This window comes from Sander vitreus, unplaced genomic scaffold, assembly GCF_031162955.1.
Source record: "Sander vitreus isolate 19-12246 unplaced genomic scaffold, sanVit1 ctg724_0, whole genome shotgun sequence".
Lineage (NCBI taxonomy): Eukaryota > Metazoa > Chordata > Actinopteri > Perciformes > Percidae > Sander > Sander vitreus.
The window spans coordinates 1-11,475 of record NW_027595811.1 but is presented as its reverse complement, the minus strand read 5'-3'; the positions used below and the strand labels follow the sequence as shown (position 1 = coordinate 11,475).

The 11,475-nt window shown below is 39.4% G+C and overlaps 7 non-coding genes and 4 pseudogenes across 7 annotated transcripts; all 11 read left to right on the top strand.

Moving 5' to 3' along the window:
• Positions 1-585: 585 nt before the first annotated feature.
• LOC144514863 (5S ribosomal RNA) lies at positions 586-705 on the top strand. Its single transcript, XR_013501601.1, has one exon. It is a non-coding gene; the product is annotated as a 5S ribosomal RNA (ribosomal RNA).
• An 871-nt stretch (positions 706-1,576) lies between these two features.
• Positions 1,577-1,696, top strand: LOC144514859 (5S ribosomal RNA; annotated as a pseudogene).
• An 873-nt stretch (positions 1,697-2,569) lies between these two features.
• LOC144514862 (5S ribosomal RNA) lies at positions 2,570-2,688 on the top strand (annotated as a pseudogene).
• Positions 2,689-3,558: 870 nt separating this feature from the next.
• On the top strand, positions 3,559-3,678 carry LOC144514866 (5S ribosomal RNA). The gene has a single exon (XR_013501604.1). It is a non-coding gene; the product is annotated as a 5S ribosomal RNA (ribosomal RNA).
• An 871-nt stretch (positions 3,679-4,549) lies between these two features.
• Positions 4,550-4,669, top strand: LOC144514855 (5S ribosomal RNA). The gene has a single exon (XR_013501598.1). It is a non-coding gene; the product is annotated as a 5S ribosomal RNA (ribosomal RNA).
• An 871-nt stretch (positions 4,670-5,540) lies between these two features.
• Positions 5,541-5,659, top strand: LOC144514856 (5S ribosomal RNA). Its single transcript, XR_013501599.1, has one exon. It is a non-coding gene; the product is annotated as a 5S ribosomal RNA (ribosomal RNA).
• Positions 5,660-6,526: 867 nt separating this feature from the next.
• LOC144514860 (5S ribosomal RNA) lies at positions 6,527-6,646 on the top strand (annotated as a pseudogene).
• Positions 6,647-7,513: 867 nt separating this feature from the next.
• Positions 7,514-7,632, top strand: LOC144514857 (5S ribosomal RNA). Its single transcript, XR_013501600.1, has one exon. It is a non-coding gene; the product is annotated as a 5S ribosomal RNA (ribosomal RNA).
• Positions 7,633-8,505: 873 nt separating this feature from the next.
• On the top strand, positions 8,506-8,624 carry LOC144514861 (5S ribosomal RNA; annotated as a pseudogene).
• Positions 8,625-9,486: 862 nt separating this feature from the next.
• LOC144514864 (5S ribosomal RNA) lies at positions 9,487-9,605 on the top strand. The gene has a single exon (XR_013501602.1). It is a non-coding gene; the product is annotated as a 5S ribosomal RNA (ribosomal RNA).
• Positions 9,606-10,478: 873 nt separating this feature from the next.
• On the top strand, positions 10,479-10,597 carry LOC144514865 (5S ribosomal RNA). The gene has a single exon (XR_013501603.1). It is a non-coding gene; the product is annotated as a 5S ribosomal RNA (ribosomal RNA).
• The last annotated feature ends 878 nt before the right edge of the window (positions 10,598-11,475 follow it).

Genomic DNA, 11,475 nt, shown 5'->3' with positions numbered 1-11,475 from the left:
TTTTTTTGGAAGCAACATCTTTAATTAAAACTAAAATAAACAACCTCACAGTGTTCAACAATTCAAGTAGGAGTTCATGCACTTTGACCATGAATTGAATATTCTTGTTCTTCAAGATTATGCCAATCTGGATAGTTTTGAAATCAGAGATATCTACATTTTGGATCATGCAAATTTACGGAAGACGACAAGTCACTCAAGTCTGAGTAAAGGTAAAGTTCAAAAGAATTGAGAAATAATTACAGTAATGAAAAAATAAACATGGAAATACATACATGTAAGAATACATATAGCAACAGGCTAAATGAATGAATAAATATGGAACAAAACAAATGAAAGAATGCTTAAAAATACAGCAGTGTTAATTACAGTACCGAAAAAAAGAGAGCAAAAAAGCAATTCAACTTGTTGGTTCGAAGATGAATGTAGTTGAACTACCAGAGAGCTACTGCAAAATGTATAGGTGCACTACTAGTGTGATTACATGTAGTTGAGTACTCCTCAACCCCAAACTGCGTCTTCAACAGTTTTGAGAACCTCTGGGGTTCATCGTCTTTAAATAGCTTGTTTTCACTTGGTACACTCGCTTACGGCCATACCACTCCTGAACACGCCCGATCTCGTCCGATCTCGGAAGCTAAGCAGGGTCGGGCCGGGTCAGTACTTGGATGGGAGACCGCCTGGGAATACCCGGTGCTGTAAGCTTTTTCTTTTCCGTCAGCAGAGGGCGCTAGTAATGGTCAAATGAAGCAGCAAAACACTGTCTTCATTTTCTGAGCTCACTAGATGCCACTTTCTGTTCAACAAAGGGTTGAAAACACACTGAATTGCCATTCCTTTAACCCTTTCTTTGAACAGAGATTGCCATCTAGTGAGCTTAGAAAATAAAGACAGTGGTTTGCAAAGCTTCATTTCACTATCGCCAGAGGGCGCTACTCCTCCTTTGCTGGAGACAGAGCTGACAAGGAAACTGTACGGAGGATGCAACTTTTTTTTTGGAAGCAACATCTTTAATTAAAACTAAAATAAACAACCTCACAGTGTTCAACAATTCAAGTAGGAGTTCATGCACTTTGACCATGAATTCTTTGTTCTTGTTCTTCAAGATTGTGCCGATCTGGATAGTTTTGAAATCAAAGATATCTACATTTTGGATCATGCAAATTTACGGAAGATCTACAAGTCACTCAAGTCTGAGTAAAGGTAAAGTTCAAAAGAATTGAGAAATAATTACAGTAATGAAAAAAATAAACATGGAAATACATACATGTAAGAATACATATAGCAACAGGCTAAATGAATGAATAAATATGGAACAAAACAAATGAAAGAATGCTTAAAAATACAGCAGTGTTAATTACAGTACCGAAAAAAAGAGAGCAAAAAAGCAATTCAACTTGTTGGTTCGAAGATGAATGTAGTTGAACTACCAGAGAGCTACTGCAAAATGTATAGGTGCACTACTAGTGTGATTACATGTAGTTGAGTACTCCTCAACCCCAAACTGCGTCTTCAACAGTTTTGAGAACCTCTGGGGTTCATCGTCTTTAAATAGCTTGTTTTCACTTGGTACACTCGCTACGGCCATACCACTCCTGAACACGCCCGATCTCGTCCGATCTCGGAAGCTAAGCAGGGTCGGGCCGGGTCAGTACTTGGATGGGAGACCGCCTGGGAATACCCGGTGCTGTAAGTTTTTCTTTTCCGTCAGCAGAGGGCGCTAGTAATGGTCAAATGAAGCAAAGCAAACACTGTCTTCATTTTTCTGAGCTCACTAGATGCCACTTTCTGTTCAACAAAGGGTTGAAAAACACACTGAATTGCCATTCCTTTAACCCTTTCTTTGAACAGAGATTGCCATCTAGTGAGCTTAGAAAATAAAGACAGTGGTTTGCAAAGCTTCATTTCACCATCGCCAGAGGGCGCTACTCCTCCTTTGCTGGAGACAGAGCTGACAAGGAAACTGTACGGGAGGATGCAACTTTTTTTTTGGAAGCAACATCTTTAATTAAAACTAAAATAAACAACCTCACAGTGTTCAACAATTCAAGTAGGAGTTCATGCACTTGACCATGAATTCTTTGTTCTTGTTCTTCAAGATTGTGCCGATCTGGATAGTTTTGAAATCAAAGATATCTACATTTTGGATCATGCAAATTTACGGAAGACTCTACAAGTCACTCAAGTCTGAGTAAAGGTAAAGTTCAAAAGAATTGAGAAATAATTACAGTAATGAAAAAATAAACATGGAAATACATACATGTAAGAATACATATAGCAACAGGCTAAATGAATGAATAAATATGGAACAAAACAAATGAAAGAATGCTTAAAAATACAGCAGTGTTAATTACAGTACCGAAAAAAAGAGAGCAAAAAAGCAATTCAACTTGTTGGTTCGAAGATGAATGTAGTTGAACTACCAGAGAGCTACTGCAAAATGTATAGGTGCACTACTAGTGTGATTACATGTAGTTGAGTACTCCTCAACCCCAAACTGCGTCTCAACAGTTTTGAGAACCTCTGGGGTTCATCGCTCTTTAAATAGCTTGTTTTCACTTGGTACACTCGCTACGGGCCATACCACTCTGAACACGCCCGATCTCGTCCGATCTCGGAAGCTAAGCAGGGTCGGGCCGGGTCAGTACTTGGATGGGAGACCGCCTGGGAATACCCGTGCTGTAGTTTTTCTTTCCGTCAGCAGAGGGCGCTAGTAATGGTCAAATGAAGCACAAAGCAAAACACTGTCTTCATTTTCTGAGCTCACTAGATGCCACTTTCTGTTCAACAAAGGGTTGAAAACACACTGAATTGCCATTCCTTTAACCCTTTTCTTTGAACAGAGATTGCCATCTAGTGAGCTTAGAAAATAAAGACAGTGGTTTGCAAAGCTTCATTTCACTATCGCCAGAGGGCGCTACTCCTCCTTTGCTGGAGACAGAGCTGACAAGGAAACTGTACGGAGGATGCAACTTTTTTTTTGAAGCAACATCTTTAATTAAAACTAAAATAAACAACCTCACAGTGTTCAACAATTCAAGTAGGAGTTCATGCACTTTGACCATGAATTCTTTGTTCTTGTTCTTCAAGATTGTGCCGATCTGATAGTTTTGAAATCAAAGATATCTACATTTTGGATCATGCAAATTTACGGAAGATCTACAAGTCACCAAGTCTGAGTAAAGGTAAAGTTCAAAAGAATTGAGAAATAATTACAGTAATGAAAAAATAAACATGGAAATACATACATGTAAGAATACATATAGCAACAGGCTAAATGAATGAATAAATATGGAACAAAACAAATGAAAGAATGCTTAAAAATACAGCAGTGTTAATTACAGTACCGAAAAAAAAGAGCAAAAAAGCAATTCAACTTGTTGGTTCGAAGATGAATGTAGTTGAACTACCAGAGAGCTACTGCAAAATGTATAGGTGCACTACTAGTGTGATTACATGTAGTTGAGTACTCCTCAACCCCAAACTGCGCCTTCAACAGTTTTGAGAACCTCTGGGGTTCATCAGTCTTTAAATAGCTTGTTTTCACTTGGTACACTCGCTTACGGCCATACTCACCCTGAACACGCCCGATCTCGTCCGATCTCGGAAGCTAAGCAGGGTCGGGCCGGGTCAGTACTTGGATGGGAGACCGCCTGGGAATACCCGGTGCTGTAAGTTTTTCTTTTCCGTCAGCAGAGGGCGCTAGTAATGGTCAAATGAAGCAAAGCAAAACACTGTCTTCATTTTTCTGAGCTCACTAGATGCCACTTTCTGTTCAACAAAGGGTTGAAAACACACTGAATTGCCATTCCTTTAACCCTTTTCTTTGAACAGAGATTGCCATCTAGTGAGCTTAGAAAATAAAGACAGTGGTTTGCAAAGCTTCATTTCACCATCGCCAGAGGGCGCTACTCCTCCTTTGCTGGAGACAGAGCTGACAAGGAAACTGTACGGAGGATGCAACTTTTTTTTTGGAAGCAACATCTTTAATTAAAACTAAAATAAACAACCTCACAGTGTTCAACAATTCAAGTAGGAGTTCATGCACTTTGACCATGAATTCTTTGTTCTTGTTCTTCAAGATTGTGCCGATCTGGATAGTTTTGAAATCAAAGATATCTACATTTTGGATCATGCAAATTTACGGAAGACGACAAGTCACTCAAGTCTGAGTAAAGGTAAAGTTCAAAAGAATTGAGAAATAATTACAGTAATGAAAAAATAAACATGGAAATACATACATGTAAGAATACATATAGCAACAGGCTAAATGAATGAATAAATATGGAACAAAACAAATGAAAGAATGCTTAAAAATACAGCAGTGTTAATTACAGTACCGAAAAAAAGAGAGCAAAAAGCAATTCAACTTGTTGGTTCGAAGATGAATGTAGTTGAACTACCAGAGAGCTACTGCAAAATGTATAGGTGCACTACTAGTGTGATTACATGTAGTTGAGTACTCTCAACCCCAAACTGCGTCTTCAACAGTTTTGAGAACCTCTGGGGTTCATCGCCTTTAAATAGCTTGTTTTCACTTGGTACACTCGCTTACGGCCATACCACTCCTGAACACGCCCGATCTCGTCCGATCTCGGAAGCTAAGCAGGGTCGGGCCGGGTCAGTACTTGGATGGGAGACCGCCTGGGAATACCCGGTGCTGTAAGCTTTTCTTTTCCGTCAGCAGAGGGCGCTAGTAATGGTCAAATGAAGCCAGCAAAACACTGTCTTCATTTTCTGAGCTCACTAGATGCCACTTTCTGTTCAACAAAGGGTTGAAAACACACTGAATTGCCATTCCTTTAACCCTTTTCTTTGAACAGAGATTGCCATCTAGTGAGCTTAGAAAATAAAGACAGTGGTTTGCAAAGCTTCATTTCACTATCGCCAGAGGGCGCTACTCCTCCTTTGCTGGAGACAGAGCTGACAAGGAAACTGTACGGAGGATGCAACTTTTTTTTTGGAAGCAACATCTTTAATTAAAACTAAAATAAACAACCTCACAGTGTTCAACAATTCAAGTAGGAGTTCATGCACTTTGACCATGAATTCTTTGTTCTTGTTCTTCAAGATTGTGCCGATCTGATAGTTTTGAAATCAAAGATATCTACATTTTGGATCATGCAAATTTACGGAAGACTACAAGTCACTCAAGTCTGAGTAAAGGTAAAGTTCAAAAGAATTGAGAAATAATTACAGTAATGAAAAAAATAAACATGGAAATACATACATGTAAGAATACATATAGCAACAGGCTAAATGAATGAATAAATATGGAACAAAACAAATGAAAGAATGCTTAAAAATACAGCAGTGTTAATTACAGTACCGAAAAAAAGAGAGCAAAAAAGCAATTCAACTTGTTGGTTCAAGATGAATGTAGTTGAACTACCAGAGAGCTACTGCAAAATGTATAGGTGCACTACTAGTGTGATTACATGTAGTTGAGTACTCCTCAACCCCAAAACTGCGCTCTTCAACAGTTTTGAGAACCTCTGGGGTTCATCGTCTTTAAATAGCTTGTTTTCACTTGGTACACTCGCTACGGCCATACCACTCTGAACACGCCCGATCTCGTCCGATCTCGGAAGCTAAGCAGGGTCGGGCCGGGTCAGTACTTGGATGGGAGACCGCCTGGGAATACCCGGTGCTGTGCTTTTTTCTTTTCCGTCAGCAGAGGGCGCTAGTAATGGTCAATCGAAGCAGCAAAACACTGTCTTCATTTTCTGAGCTCACTAGATGCCACTTTCTGTTCAACAAAGGGTTGAAAACACACTGAATTGCCATTCCTTTAACCCTTTTCTTTGAACAGAGATTGCCATCTAGTGAGCTTAGAAAATAAAGACAGTGGTTTGCAAAGCTTCATTTCACCATCGCCAGAGGGCGCTACTCCTCCTTTGCTGGAGACAGAGCTGACAAGGAAACTGTACGGAGGATGCAACTTTTTTTTTGGAAGCAACATCTTTAATTAAAACTAAAATAAACAACCTCACAGTGTTCAACAATTCAAGTAGGAGTTCATGCACTTTGACCATGAATTCTTTGTTCTTGTTCTTCAAGATTGTGCCGATCTGATAGTTTTGAAATCAAAGATATCTACATTTTGGATCATGCAAATTTACGGAAGACGACAAGTCACTCAAGTCTGAGTAAAGGTAAAGTTCAAAAGAATTGAGAAATAATTACAGTAATGAAAAAATAAACATGGAAATACATACATGTAAGAATACATATAGCAACAGGCTAAATGAATGAATAAATATGGAACAAAACAAATGAAAGAATGCTTAAAAATACAGCAGTGTTAATTACAGTACCGAAAAAAGAGAGCAAAAAGCAATTCAACTTGTTGGTTCGAAGATGAATGTAGTTGAACTACCAGAGAGCTACTGCAAAATGTATAGGTGCACTACTAGTGTGATTACATGTAGTTGAGTACTCCTCAACCCCAAACTGCGCCTTTCAACAGTTTTGAGAACCTCTGGGGGTTCATCGTCTTTAAATAGCTTGTTTTCACTTGGTACACTCGCACGGCCATACCACTTCTGAACACGCCCGATCTCGTCCGATCTCGGAAGCTAAGCAGGGTCGGGCCGGGTCAGTACTTGGATGGGAGACCGCCTGGGAATACCCGGTGCTGTAAGCTTTTCTTTCCGTCAGCAGAGGGCGCTAGTAATGGTCAATGAAGCAAAGCAAAACACTGTCTTCATTTTTCTGAGCTCACTAGATGCCACTTTCTGTTCAACAAAGGGTTGAAAACACACTGAATTGCCATTCCTTTAACCCTTTCTTTGAACAGAGATTGCCATCTAGTGAGCTTAGAAAAATAAAGACAGTGGTTTGCAAAGCTTCATTTCACCATCGCCAGAGGGCGCTTTACTCCTCCTTTGCTGGAGACAGAGCTGACAAGGAAACTGTATGGAGGATGCAACTGGAAGCAACATCTTTAATTAAAACTAAAATAAACAACCTCACAGTGTTCAACAATTCAAGTAGGAGTTCATGCACTTTGACCATGAATTCACTATTCTTGTTCTTCAAGATTGTGCCGATCTGGATAGTTTTGAAATCAAAGATATCTACATTTTGGATCATGCAAATTTACGGAAGACGACAAGTCACTCAAGTCTGAGTAAAGGTAAAGTTCAAAAGAATTGAGAAATAACTACAGTAATGAAAAAATAAACATGGAAATACATACATGGAAGAATACATATAGCAACAGGCTAAATGAATGAATAAATATGGAACAAAACAAATGAAAGAATGCTTAAAAATACAGCGGTGTTAATTACAGTACCGAAAAAAAGAGAGCAAAAAAAGCAATTCAACTTGTTGGTTCGAAGATGAATATAGTTGAACTACCAGAGAGCTACTGCAAAATGTGTAGGTGCACTACTAGTGTGATTACATGTAGTTGAGTACTCCTCAACCCCAAACTGCGTCTTCAACAGTTTTGAGAACCTCTGGGGTTCATCGTCTTTAAATAGCTTGTTTTTCACTTGGTACACTCGCTACGGCCATACCACTCTGAACACGCCCGATCTCGGTCCGATCTCGGAAGCTAAGCAGGGTCGGGCCGGGTCAGTACTTGGATGGGAGACCGCCTGGGAATACCCGGTGCTGTAAGCTTTTCTTTCTCCGTCAGCAGAGGGCGCTAGTAATGGTCAATCGAAGCAAGCAAAACACTGTCTTCATTTGAGCTCACTAGATGCCACTTTCTGTTCAACAAAGGGCTGAAAACACACTGAATTGCCATTCCTTTAACCCTTTTCTTTGAACAGAGATTGCCATCTAGTGAGCTTAGAAAATAAAGACAGTGGTTTGCAAAGCTTCATTTCAATTATCGCCAGAGGGCGCTACTCCTCCTTTGCTGGAGACAGAGCTGACAAGGAAACTGTACGGAGGATGCAACTTTTTTTTTGGGAAGCAACATCTTTAATTAAAACTAAAATAAACAACCTCACAGTGTTCAACAATTCAAGTAGGAGTTCATGCACTTTGACCATGAATTCTTTGTTCTTGTTCTTCAAGATTGTGCCGATCTGGATAGTTTTGAAATCAAAGATATCTACATTTTGGATCATGCAAATTTACGGAAGACTACAAGTCACTCAAGTCTGAGTAAAGGTAAAGTTCAAAAGAATTGAGAAATAATTACAGTAATGAAAAAAATAAACATGGAAATACATACATGTAAGAATACATATAGCAACAGGCTAAATGAATGAATAAATATGGAACAAAACAAATGAAAGAATGCTTAAAAATACAGCAGTGTTAATTACAGTACCGAAAAAAAGAGAGCAAAAAAAGCAATTCAACTTGTTGGTTCGAAGATGAATGTAGTTGAACTACCAGAGAGCTACTGCAAAATGTATAGGTGCGCTACTAGTGTGATTACATGTAGTTGAGTACTCCTCAACCCCAAACTGCGTCTTCAACAGTTTTGAGAACCTCTGGGGTTCATCGTCTTTAAATAGCTTGTTTTCACTTGGTACACTCGCTTACGGCCATACCACCCTGAACACGCCCGATCTCGTCCGATCTCGGAAGCTAAGTAGGGTCGGGCCGGGTCATTACTTGGATGTTAGACCGCCTGGGAATACCCGGTGCTGTAAGATTTTCTTTTCCGTCAGCAGAGGGCGCTAGTAATGGTCAAATGAAGCAAAGCAAAACACTGTCTTCATTTTCTGAGCTCACTAGATGCCACTTTCTGTTCAACAAAGGGTTGAAAACACACTGATTTGCCATTCCTTTAACCCTTTTCTTTGAACAGAGATTGCCATCTAGTGAGCTTAGAAAATAAAGACAGTGGTTTGCAAAGCTTCATTTCACCATCGCCAGAGGGCGCTACCCTCCTTTGCTGGAGACAGAGCTGACAAGGAAACTGTACGGAGGATGCAACTGGAAGCAACATCTTTAATTAAAACTAAAATAAACAACCTCACAGTGTTCAACAATTCAAGTAGGAGTTCATGCACTTTGACCATGAATTCTTTTGTTCTTGTTCTTCAAGATTGTGCCGATCTGGATAGTTTTGAAATCAAAGATATCTACATTTTGGATCATGCAAATTTACGGAAGACTACAAGTCACTCAAGTCTGAGTAAAGGTAAAGTTCAAAAGAATTGAGAAATAATTACAGTAATGAAAAAAATAAACATGGAAATACATACATGTAAGAATACATATAGCAACAGGCTAAATGAATGAATAAATATGGAACAAAACAAATGAAAGAATGCTTAAAAATACAGCAGTGTTAATTACAGTACCGAAAAAAGAGAGCAAAAAAGCAATTCAACTTGTTGGTTCGAAGATGAATGTAGTTGAACTACCAGAGAGCTACTGCAAATGTGTAGGTGCACTACTAGTGTGATTACATGTAGTTGAGTACTCTCAACCCCAAACTGCGCTTTCAACAGTTTTGAGAACCTCTGGGGTTCATCGCCTTTAAATAGCTTGTTTTCACTTGGTACACTCGCTTACGGCCATACCACCCTGAACACGCCCGATCTCGTCCGATCTCGGAAGCTAAGCAGGGTCGGGCCGGGTCAGTACTTGGATGGGAGACCGCCTGGGAATACCCGGTGCTGTAGCTTTTTCTTTCCGTCAGCAGAGGGCGCTAGTAATGGTCAAATGAAGCAAAGCAAAACACTGTCTTCATTTTCTGAGCTCACTAGATGCCACTTTCTGTTCAACAAAGGGTTGAAAACACACTGAATTGCCATTCCTTTAACCCTTTCTTTGAACAGAGATTGCCATCTAGTGAGCTTAGAAAATAAAGACAGTGGTTTGCAAAGCTTCATTTCACCATCGCCAGAGGGCGCTACTCCTCCTTTGCTGGAGACAGAGCTGACAAGGAAACTGTACGGAGGATGCAACTTTTTTTTTGGAAGCAACATCTTTAATTAAAACTAAAATAAACAACCTCACAGTGTTCAACAATTCAAGTAGGAGTTCATGCACTTTGACCATGAATTCTTTGTTCTTGTTCTTCAAGATTGTGCCGATCTGGATAGTTTTGAAATCAAAGATATCTACATTTTGGATCATGCAAATTTACGGAAGACGACAAGTCACTCAAGTCTGAGTAAAGGTAAAGTTCAAAAGAATTGAGAAATAATTACAGTAATGAAAAAAATAAACATGGAAATACATACATGTAAGAATACATATAGCAACAGGCTAAATGAATGAATAAATATGGAACAAAACAAATGAAAGAATGCTTAAAAATACAGCAGTGTTAATTACAGTACCGAAAAAAAAGAGAGCAAAAAAAGCAATTCAACTTGTTGGTTCGAAGATGAATGTAGTTGAACTACCAGAGAGCTACTGCAAAATGTATAGGTGCACTACTAGTGTGATTACATGTAGTTGAGTACTCCTCAACCCCAAACTGCGTCTTCAACAGTTTTGAGAACCTCTGGGGTTCATCGCCTTTAAATAGCTTGTTTTCACTTGGTACACTCGCTTACGGCCATACCACCCTGAACACGCCCGATCTCGTCCGATCTCGGAAGCTAAGCAGGGTCGGGCCGGGTCAGTACTTGGATGGGAGACCGCCTGGGAATACCCGGTGCTGTGTTTTTCTTTTCCCGCCAGCAGAGGGCGCTAGTAATGGTCAATGAAGCAAAGCAAAACACTGTCTTCATTTTCTGAGCTCACTAGATGCCACTTTCTGTTCAACAAAGGGTTGAAAACACACTGAATTGCCATTCCTTTAACCCTTTTCTTTGAACAGAGATTGCCATCTAGTGAGCTTAGAAAATAAAGACAGTGGTTTGCAAAGCTTCATTTCACCATCGCCAGAGGGCGCTACTCCTCCTTTGCTGGAGACAGAGCTGACAAGGAAACTGTACGGAGGATGCAACTTTTTTTTTGGAAGCAACATCTTTAATTAAAACTAAAATAAACAACCTCACAGTGTTCAACAATTCAAGTAGGAGTTCATGCACTTTGACCATGAATTCTTTGTTCTTGTTCTTCAAGATTGTGCCGATCTGGATAGTTTTGAAATCAAAGATATCTACATTTTGGATCATGCAAATTTACGGAAGATCTACAAGTCACTCAAGTCTGAGTAAAGGTAAAGTTCAAAAGAATTGAGAAATAATTACAGTAATGAAAAAAATAAACATGGAAATACATACATGTAAGAATACATATAGCAACAGGCTAAATGAATGAATAAATATGGAACAAAAACAAATGAAAGAATGCTTAAAAATACAGCAGTGTTAATTACAGTACCGAAAAAAAGAGAGCAAAAAAAGCAATTCAACTTGTTGGTTCAAGATGAATGTAGTTGAACTACCAGAGAGCTACTGCAAAATGTATAGGTGCACTACTAGTGTGATTACATGTAGTTGAGTACTCTCAACCCCCAAACTGCGTCTTCAACAGTTTTGAGAACCTCTGGGGTTCATCGCCTTTAAATAGCTTGTTTTCACTTGGTACACTCGCTAC